General features: G+C 33.8%; 1 long non-coding RNA gene across 1 annotated transcript; it reads left to right on the top strand.

The window, feature by feature from the left end:
- The first annotated feature begins 91 nt into the window (after positions 1–91).
- On the top strand, positions 92–9,650 carry LOC138702320 (uncharacterized). Its single transcript, XR_011332832.1, has 2 exons — positions 92–168; positions 9,529–9,650. It is a non-coding gene; the product is annotated as an uncharacterized lncRNA (long non-coding RNA).
- The last annotated feature ends 946 nt before the right edge of the window (positions 9,651–10,596 follow it).

Here is a 10,596-nt window from a genome sequence, read left to right as displayed (position 1 = left end):
GATCAGGGCACAGATGTAGAGAACTTAAGATCGGCAATGATGTCTCGAACACTGAAGCCTAGTCTTGCGGCCAGTCGCCATCTTAAAATACTATAACGTGATATAACCACAGTCAGACTGTGGTCGGGCTGTTGTTATCACGTAAAAATTTGTCTGCTGTGATTTGTGGTAAGTAACGAGGGAACGAAACGACAGTATTTGGTCAGATCACATAGCACATCCATACGGATGGGGACATACCTACATACAGATATCTTTGTGTCCATACCTATAACCTTTCTTACATAGGTCAAATAGGTTATGTTAGTGATTTCATAAGTCTACTCTTTACACCACGGTCGTGCTTTCATGTATTCAACATTTACCGATTTTGAGGGCGACAGTAAACCTCTGGGTTCTCTAAAAGCTAGTTGTAAGTAACATACTAGTAGTTACATAGCAGTTACTTCCATAATGTCACGCTAGATAATATTAGTAGTTACTAGTAGTTACATAGCAGTTACTTCCATAATGTCACGCTAGATAATATGTTGGTAAGACTGAAGAAACAGCTGAAGGAATATAAGTGGAGTACGAAGCAAGAGGGCTTAGAATATATATTTTTAAGCCCTCTTGGTACGAAGGGAGGTACCTATTTGCTATCTAGTTTAGCCAAAAATACAAACTTCACACAATAGAGTAAAAACTAATTGGAATGTTATTAAAAATGTAACTGATCGATATCCAAATGAGTACTATTTTAATAAACACCAATGGACTAAATCGGTTTTCAGTGATTTTCGTTTCTTTCTTTATCGATTTGTCTAAGCTGCTTAAAATGTCATGGTATCCGTTATGTTATATCTCATCTCTTCTTATATCCTGATTTGTGTTAAAAGAGAGTAAGTCATTGACTTTTTCGTTTTTAACAAAAATGGACCTGGCGAATGCGTTCTATCATTCAATGTTGGTAAACTTTTATTGTCACTCTGCCAAGCGCAATTATTAATATTAGATTTCTCTTCATTATTGAGTTGAAATTGGTTGTGCTTCCCTTATTGGATGTATTATAGAACATCTATTTCACCTGAGAAGAAAATGAGGGAGCGATAACATAGATATCGTATATCACATTCTAGTGTCTACAGTCACGAAGCTTAAGTTGTGTGGGTGCTAGAAACAATAGACTGTGCCAGTACTATTTCGCATTGTCTATAATGAGGCGATATTAGCGATCCTACTTGTTAGCAACTATCTATGGATGCATATTTACTACATATTGAGCTTCGTCACTGTATATATACTAGACTGTGAATATATTCAGTGCATTAGAACTAGCATATCCAACAGGCAAAGTATCTATTGGAAATAAAAAGGTGGAAGATGTGAAGAAAGTAGAATCCAAAAACTTCTGCTGAAATAATCGCTGCACGAACACTCATGTAGTAAAATAATTTACTAATCTCGTAGATTGAAGATGTAATTAAATTTCACAGTAATTTTAATAACCAAATATAGATAAGCATGGAAACATAAAATATTAATGCAAAATGTACGCGTGTACCAGTGCAGTCAATAAAAGTTACACATACCATAACTAAACAACAATTATGGTTTATTTAACAATGCTCGCAACTGCCGAGGTTATATCAGCATTGCTGGCGTGCTGGAATTTTGTCCCACAGGAGTTCTTTATATGCCAGTAAATCTACTAATATGAGCCTTTCGCATTTAAGCACACTTAAATGCCATCGACCTGGGCTGGGATCAAATCCGCAACCTCGAGCACAGAAGGCCAGTGCTATATCCACTATGCTACCCAGGCCAACTATACCTTAACCCCTTACTGCATAGGACAGTTTTGCACACACTGGTTTAATATTCAAATAACTTAAGTAGTTCTCTCTTTCTCAAGTGATGTCACATATGGTCAAATACTGTTATTCTTGACAGTGTGCCATATCTGTCCCAGTATGCAGTTTGAAATATTATGGTATATGCTTATTATAAGTTATATGAATATAAAACTGGTATGTGCCATATCTGTCCCAGTATGCTGAAAGGGATTAACTATCTTAATGCAGATGCTTCAATGTGACTTGATTGGTTTGCGGTTGATCAGCAAATTAATATTTCTGAACATTAGAAAATAATTTGGTGACAGTTTGATATGCTGCAAGAGTGCCTGACTTTAATCAGTCAGCAAGTAGTTAGAATCTGAAGTTATCACTGCAGGAACAGTAAAGTTTATGTGGACATGCTCATGACTGTTGAAACAAACCTAATAAACAATGGGCAGTGGGCACTCTTAGGACAATGGTCGTGCTTTCATAATATATTCAACATTCATTGTCTTTACAAACCACATTATGGAATTTGTGATGGCAAAATTAATTCTCTCTCTGATCTCTGAAATTTTCTGTAAAAGTAAATGTATGCCTAAACATGCTTTTTGAAACCCTCAGCCTTTTATTGAGGTTCTGGCTGTTACGTTTATTTATTATCACGGACATAGGCGGAGTTATGGGGGGCACTGCCTGCTCAAACTTGGCCGAACTTTTTTTTTTTCTAATAACATTAGAAAAATATTGAATTCGAAAGATTTTTCTTGTTTTCGTTTATGATTAAGTTTCTGTGCTTAAATTGACGAATTACTGTCTTCAGACCATGTGTCTGGAGTATAATATTTTTTTTAAATTTCTGAATGTATAAGAATTTATATACCTCATCTGAGGAATGGAAGCACTGTAATGTTTTTTTTTTTTGTAAGAGCCTGTACTGATGTGTTAGGACTCTGCAGGTGTTCAAGCAGCCACTTGAAAAAATATGAATAATATACTGCAGAAAAAAAAGTTACCCCGGTTAAACTTAAAGACGAGATTAAATAAAATAATTAGAATTCACATTTCACATGATATCTTGCTCTTTTAAATAAACAGATAAAGTAAATGTAAAATTGGTCCACCGCTGTGGAGTAATGGTTAGCATGTCTGGCATGAAATGAGCAGTTTGGACAAGTTACTTGGTCTCACAGACGTACTACAGTAAAACCTGTATTAAACGACCACTGCTGGTTCCATGAAAAATTGGTCTTTCAGAGGGGTGGTCTCTCAATAGGGGGAGTTATTTTAAACAAATAATGAGTTAAAACGTTTTTATGTTAAACAAATAAAACGTGAAAAATATTGCTAACAGTAAAAGCTTGAAATGAGAACTTTATTTCTTATTTTACGTTATTTTTACAATTTCCTCCTTTGACTCCCCTTCACAAAATCATAAATTGAACTCTCCTTAACTTTTTAAATTTTCCTTTTTACAATCTCATTTTCAAAACTATTCTTTAACATGTTAAGAAGTTCAATTGTTTTATATGTTCTCGATTCATACAGTCTTTCAGTGGTGCCGATTGTTGAATTAACTCAATAAGGCTTGTTCTAGTCACATTTTTTCGGATTGAATTCTCTCTTAACTTCATCCTCGTCATCGGTGGGTTAATCACCGGATTTTTCAAATAGGTAGGAGGAAGAAAATAGTACATTATGCAACGAGCCTATAATGATAGTAATTAAGACGCGAGGATGTTTATGAAACGAGCGCAAGCGAGTTTCATAATTTTCATACGAGCGTCTTAATTACCATTATAGACAAGTTTCATACGACTTTTTATGCTCGACCATATTTCTAATTTGAAAGTATTCATAAATATTCATGTTATTCTTATGTGACTGGGGAGCGAAATGACTTGGTGCAATCTCGTAAATTGTGAGATTTGCGCAGACGCGAAAGTATAGATTTTTTCCGGGCAACGAATGTCGACGACCTTGATATTCTAGAGAGTAAGATAAACGTTAAACTTGATATAACCTTGAAACTGAATTCGACATTGAAAAACGAGATGACAAATTGAATTTATTTGAATATTATTTACAATTAACGCTAATTATTATAGTAACAGAACATAACCTTCTGCGACAGTATTGGATTTCCAGCCTGCGTGATGTTTTGCTAGTTGTCTTTCGATTGCATATCCGAGAATAATCGAAAACCTGAACTTTAATGAATAGGTACTTTAATGACATGCATTAAAGGATTGCTACCAGGTGTATAATTACTACATTTCGGCATGGTCGAGCATAAAATAAATTATTACACTGTAATTAACAAATAACGATTTGATTTTTAATGTACAAACGAAAAGTAGAACTGTCATACAGCATGAGCAATCTTACCTTTCAAGAAACTGTTAAATAGCGGTGCAAATAACCCTTTGTCATACCTCAGTGCCCCTTTGCAAATGGTCATCGTACCTTTTTCGTAGCAATCCGCAACATTCCTTAAGGGATTAAAGTCTGAGATGGGCATTCAATGTGAATACGGTATCACAACAGTGTTGTCAAACATCATTTTAACTTCTAGTACTGTACGAATTTCTTGGAATTATTTAAGCTACAGTAATATAATAAAATACTAAATTGTAAATTTTTAAAATACAGTATGGTTAAAAGGGGTAAAATTAAGGAAATGGCTATTTAATCACTGGTCGGTGGTCGGGGAGAGAGATGATCTCTTAAAAGGAGTGTGATTTACATTGGTTTTATGGATTTTTAATTCGGTTTTTAAAAAAATCGGTCTTTAGGAGGAATGGTCTCTCAATAGGGGTGATCTTTCAGACAGGTTTTACTGTATAGTAGTTGCGTGTGGGCTATTCCATCTCAAATCGACCGAAATATAGAGAAAATTGACCTTGCAACTTTTAAATACAATGAAACTTTTTCTGTCCATTGACAACTGTGATACAATGCTTTGTGCAAAGTTTGAGGCATCAGAACTTCATAGTGTTTAAATTAAAAATATTTAAATTTATCGTATTTTCATAAAATTAGCAACTTTAAACTGTTGTGGCTCCGAAACCCTTTCACCCAATGATCAAAGTCATGGTTTATTTTAATGCTGAGAAATTAAAGTTTATATTGACATGTAAACAGTTTTTCTTACTTTTTATGGAAATGGAGAAATTTAGATTTTTCTTCATTAAGACGCCTTGGCCCACGAAAAAATATTTTAAAAATATATGGTTAGATTCCGCATTGAAAGTACAAATAAACACACATTTTTTACTGGTACACCATTGATAAGAAAGTATTGAAAATATCAAAGAAAGAAAATAAATAGTACGCGCATAAAGTAACCAGCTGACTGAGACGGGAGCTAGCTGAGACAACCAAGGCCAGGAGACAAACACGTGATGTTTCGTCTAGTAGTGCATAGCTGGGCTAGCTTTATCACAAGTTTTCATAAACACAGGAGTAAAACGATGCCCAATGCTTGCTTATCTTCATCTCTCGGCCAGTGCATGCGGTACTGCGTCGTTCAAGTCTAGGAATGTGAAAATAATTTATTTAATACCCTCGAAACTTATTGCCGAGCCACTAAGAAAACAATGCCGAATCCCTCTTAATAATGCGAGGTTTTTTTTTTTTCAAATGGGCAAAAAGCCTAGAAGTAAGTAAAATCAGATTATATGTCTCTCTCTGTACACAATAAAAATAAGGATTACTTCTTAACATAACCTACCAATGTCAGCTTCAAAATGAGCTCCCGTTCAATGTTCTACAGTAAATGGTCCCAGAGTTCTGAGCGCTGAAAGAGGCTTGTTTTTATAAAATACGCTAAATTTGTCGCTCAACAATACGAAAATCGTTTGACTTTCGATAGTATATTTTTGCAAATGCACTCTCCTCAGCACCTTGTATAAATAGGGAAACAATTTGAGTATTAAAAAAATGCGAGGTTTTTCACTGATCGATTTCATATGGAATAGCCCATGTATTTCACATACACGTTTTCGTTATTTCTTTTAATGTTTCGGATTGTTGTGGGGTATAACCACAGTCTACTATATACAGTCGCGAAGCTTGAGGTGATTTTTTGCAAATCTCGTGATAAAGCGCTCCAAGCGGTTAGCAACTAGAAACAATAGACTCTCCACGGTCGACTTTGGACCGTGTCGTATTTCCATCGAGTGCTAGCTCGTTGCGTATTTCACATTGATGCTTGTGAAATGTTCGTTATTGGTTGTAATGAAAATGTTAATGGCTAAAATACAATAATTGGAATAAAAATATTTTACTAGAGACGTAGAAAAATTAAGTTTGTTTTAATGAAATTTATTGATCACGTTTTATTTTCAATTCTGGTGGGATTATTATTGCTTAGGCCAACTTTTTTTTTTTCAAAGGATATGTTTTTAATTATAGCTGTTAATTTTGTCGTTATTTTTATTTGTTACTTTACTAGAGACGTAGAAAAAGTCTGTTACAATAAAATTTATTGATCACGTTTTATTTCCAATTCTGGTGTGATTATTATTGCTTAACCTCAACCCACTTTGTTAACTACGTAAGCCTACACTACAAGTACCGGTACACCTAAGTTACTCCATTAATTCATATTTCCATTATTATTGTTGTAAAGGGAAATGAAAATTAATATTTATTGGTTTCATAGTTAATTATCGCTATAATCTTGAATGAGTGAAGCGATTATAGTAAATTTCAGTTCGTTTTGCGCAAACAAAAATAATATTAACCTATTTCTTGTAGGTATCTTTGAGTTTATGGTGGAATTTAATATACTTCATTAAAATAATAAATTACCTTCATGCATTTAATATTTCAATAATGGAAGGAAGGTGTTAATTTTTCCAAAAGAACACAACGAAAGTGTAACATATTTTGTCGTCTACTAGGAGAGAGATCTGCGATGATGAGGCGATAGTAGCGATCCTAGTGGAGGGCAACTACCCATGTTTGCATTTTTACTACATATTGAGCTTCGCGACTATATATAGTAAGACTGTGGTATAACTGTCATCTTTACATGTAAACAAAAGGGAAAAAGCAGGACCTTCTAGGCAACGTGGTTTCCATGTTTAAAGAGAAAAAAACAAATATCCATGCCCTCGATGTGGAGTTTCTATTTGCTTGGAGTGCTCCAGAAAAATTTATGTGAAGTGTTTGCACGGAGATTGAGTGGTCCTATGAAGGAGTGCAGTGTTATAAAAAGTGTTTTGCTCTTTAATTAAAAAAAACTGCAGAGTGAAAAATATGTTTTTAAACAGTAAACATTTTCCATTGCAGAAAATTGAACAATATTTTTCACTGACATGTTGAAATGTAATAAATATTAGGCTAGTATTATATTTTGGATTCTTTTTATTTTGACAATATAAAAACATGATAATCTATACTAATAATTAGACTATTGCAACCACAGTAATGCAAAACAATAGAAATAACAAAAAGCTTAACATTTGTTCATTGCAGACAAGAATTCAAACATGCCGCGATATACAGTAGTATAGAGGAGGCCATAAGAAGTCTACTAATAATAAATGTGTAACCAAAATTTGTGTAATTTTTCTGGTAATTTTTCGGTTTTCCAAAAATAATTGGTGTTAACATGTATAATTAACCATCCTGAGACCAAAAATAGCTTTTTTTTTTTTTTTTTTTTTTTTTTTTTTTTTTTTTTTTTTTTTTTTTTGCCTGTCTGGATGTTTGTTACCTTTTCATGTGAGAATGGCTGAACCGATTTATATGAAAATTGGAATATAAATTAAGTTAGATTTTAGATTTTAGGCTATATGGCATTCAAAATACTTTACTTAAAAGGGAGATTATAAGGGGGCCCTGAATTAAATAAATCGAAAATTCTCGCTTACTGATTTTTATGAAAAATATTACATAACAAAAGTTTCTTTAAAAACGATTCCCGGTTAGTTTTATTCAATGCAAAATTTTGATAGGACTGTTATGTAACGAGATACACGAGTTTCAAAATGACAGTGCGTTTTATCAGCGCCACCTCAGGCTAATAGGCTATAACGAAATGAAAACAAATGACTTCATCTATAAGGGGCCTTGCACAACAACAAACGGAAACTATTCATTTAACACTATTTTATGTCGATATAATTGTATGAAGTGAATGTAATTAATACGTTTATCAATATTAACATATAGAGAATGTTTTTGTGAAGTAATCTCAGAAACAGAAGCTACTTAACCAATTTGTATAATTATTATTTCAGCATTGGAAAGTGTAGTTTCTCTAGGTGGACATAATGCTATATGCTAATAGAGTAACTCCTGAGTGAATCGAGGATAGGTAAGATTAAAATAGATTCTTACGCACAGAAAATTTTATATATGTACAATATTATATTACTTGATTATTTAAACATTATTTGATCCACATAAAATACTTTAATTTTATACACTTCAATTTCTTTTTGTCCACAGAACATAATAGCCTATTTTTTAGAGTTTTGTTGTAAAGATGAGTATTTTCCCGGGACCAAAAATACAGCATATATAGAGTAAACATTAGTATTTTACCGTTGAGATCAACAAAGTGTCACGAAATAGTGTTCTTATGCTCATAATTTATCCATATTCGTTTCCTGTGTTTCTTAAAATAATAATTATGTAACTTAATTTTCATTTCAGAGAATTAATGAACGATAGTGTATTAATTTAGTATGCAGTAATAGTACATTAGCTTAGCATTCCATTAATTTATAATCCAAATATTATGCTCCTTTGAATTGTATTAAAATAGATAAAATGAATAAACCATGCAATAAATGCAATGCAAAAAAATGGGGTAATGAGCCAAATTATGTTGCACTGTTGTAAAAGTTATTCCTCCTGAGATTCAAGAGCCCCCCCCACAACCAATTAAAAACATGCTTATCGAAGTACATCTGTTATCAACACACTTTTTAAATAATGTAAGACAGTACACCACCTTAATTCAAGTGCCATTGTTGGTGCAAAAGAAATACATAAAATCAATTCTACGACATCATTTAAAGTTCAAGCTTATCACTTAATTGGAAATCTTCCATCTGAGAGTAAGAGCCTTCAGTTCTTACAAGTATATTCATTTCAGACGTTGACCAATTGTCTGTTAGGTCTAATATAGTATCAATATTAAAAGTAGAATTGACTGAACAACTTCAGAAAGTATTGCATGATAACAACAGTTAAATTCATAATTTTAAATCAACTTTCAAAATGATTCAGGAGCAAACGACATACAACATACATAAAGCTGTTATTCATTAAGTTATTACAAAACTTACTGTATTTAGATTTAAGTCAATATTTGTTTCTAACAAGTGGAGTGAAGCATATGGTTATGGCTAGTAGTTTAATAAGTTTAAAAAATGAAAAGTTGGGAAAAGCAGCAAGTCATTACTGCATTTTTTTTTTTTTTTGTTATTTCTATTGTTTGTAAGTGTTTTAATCTATTTAAATTTTCCAAACGACTTAAATTTACATATTATAATATTCTGTAGTCATGTATCAATGGTCAATATGCTGCAGATGTTATATATAATAAATTCTTATTTTATAAATATGGTATTATTATAAAATAAACAGAGGTCTCACAGACCCTTCCATAATAGTTTCGTGACAATAACTTCCATAGTACTTAAGGGTTAATGATTTATATCTCGCACTTAAAGAATTAATGTTTCAGTTTTGGTCTAGAAAACATAGGCTACCATGGATAATTGCCAGCTGACCAACTGCAGCTTGGTAGAAAGAGGACTGGAAGCTTTGGAGAAGGGATTAGGTGCTGATTGCAAGTTCCTTGTGGGAACTTATGCAAATCAAGATTTTCAGGTATAACTCCCTGTAAAGTTGATTTGAATAATTTCGAGGTCCCGGGTTCGATACCCGGCTCCGGAACAATTTTTCCCTCGAAATTATTCAAATCAACTTTACAGGGAGTTATACCTGAAAATCTTGATTTGCATAATACACGTCACTGTTCGTCAACAGAAAACCACAATTTAAGTCACACGGAGTTAGTGTGCACTCGAAGTTGGTTGCTTGACGGTTGTCAGCCCACTTTGAGGTCTGTGGATATAGAGGGAAAAATTGGATCGGTGTCGGTTAGAGTTCCCGAGTAGCTCAGTGGTAGAGCGTTGGTACGTTAAATCAAAGGTCCCGGGTTCGATACCCGGCTCCGGAACAATTTTTCCCTCGAAATTATTCAAATCAACTTTACAGGGAGTTATACCTGAAAATCTTGATTTGAAAAATATTGTTGATATTTTCATTCGGTTTGCCTCTACAGGTAGGGTAACTCAAAATGTTTTTTACATACCTAATACACTTCGATATGCTCACCATTAGTGGCGCGGCAGATGTCCAATCTGTATTCCACCTCTCTCCATGTGTTTTGCAGCATTGCAGGCATAACATTTGCGACAGCTGCAACAATGCGATGGCGCAGATCTGGTAGATCACGAACTGGTGTCTGGTAAACTTGATTCTTGACAAACCCCCCCACAGAAAAAATCGGGCTTCTAGGGGGGCCAATCAATCTAAGGACTACCTCTCCTAATCCAGCATTGAGGGAACTCATTATCCAAGAAATCTCTCACAATGGCATGGCGCCCCATCTTTTTGGAAGATCATGTTAGGAGGAAGTTGTGGCATAGCGTACAACTGCAACATGTCTAGGTATGTTCTTGCATTAACAGTAGGCTCCATGAAAAAGAATGGGCCTATGATTCTGTCTTTCAACAATGCAAACCAC

Source organism: Periplaneta americana, chromosome 6, assembly GCF_040183065.1.
Source record: "Periplaneta americana isolate PAMFEO1 chromosome 6, P.americana_PAMFEO1_priV1, whole genome shotgun sequence".
NCBI lineage: Eukaryota > Metazoa > Arthropoda > Insecta > Blattodea > Blattidae > Periplaneta > Periplaneta americana.
The sequence above is the reverse complement of the archived record's forward strand: the minus strand, read 5'-3'. Positions and strand labels throughout refer to the sequence as shown.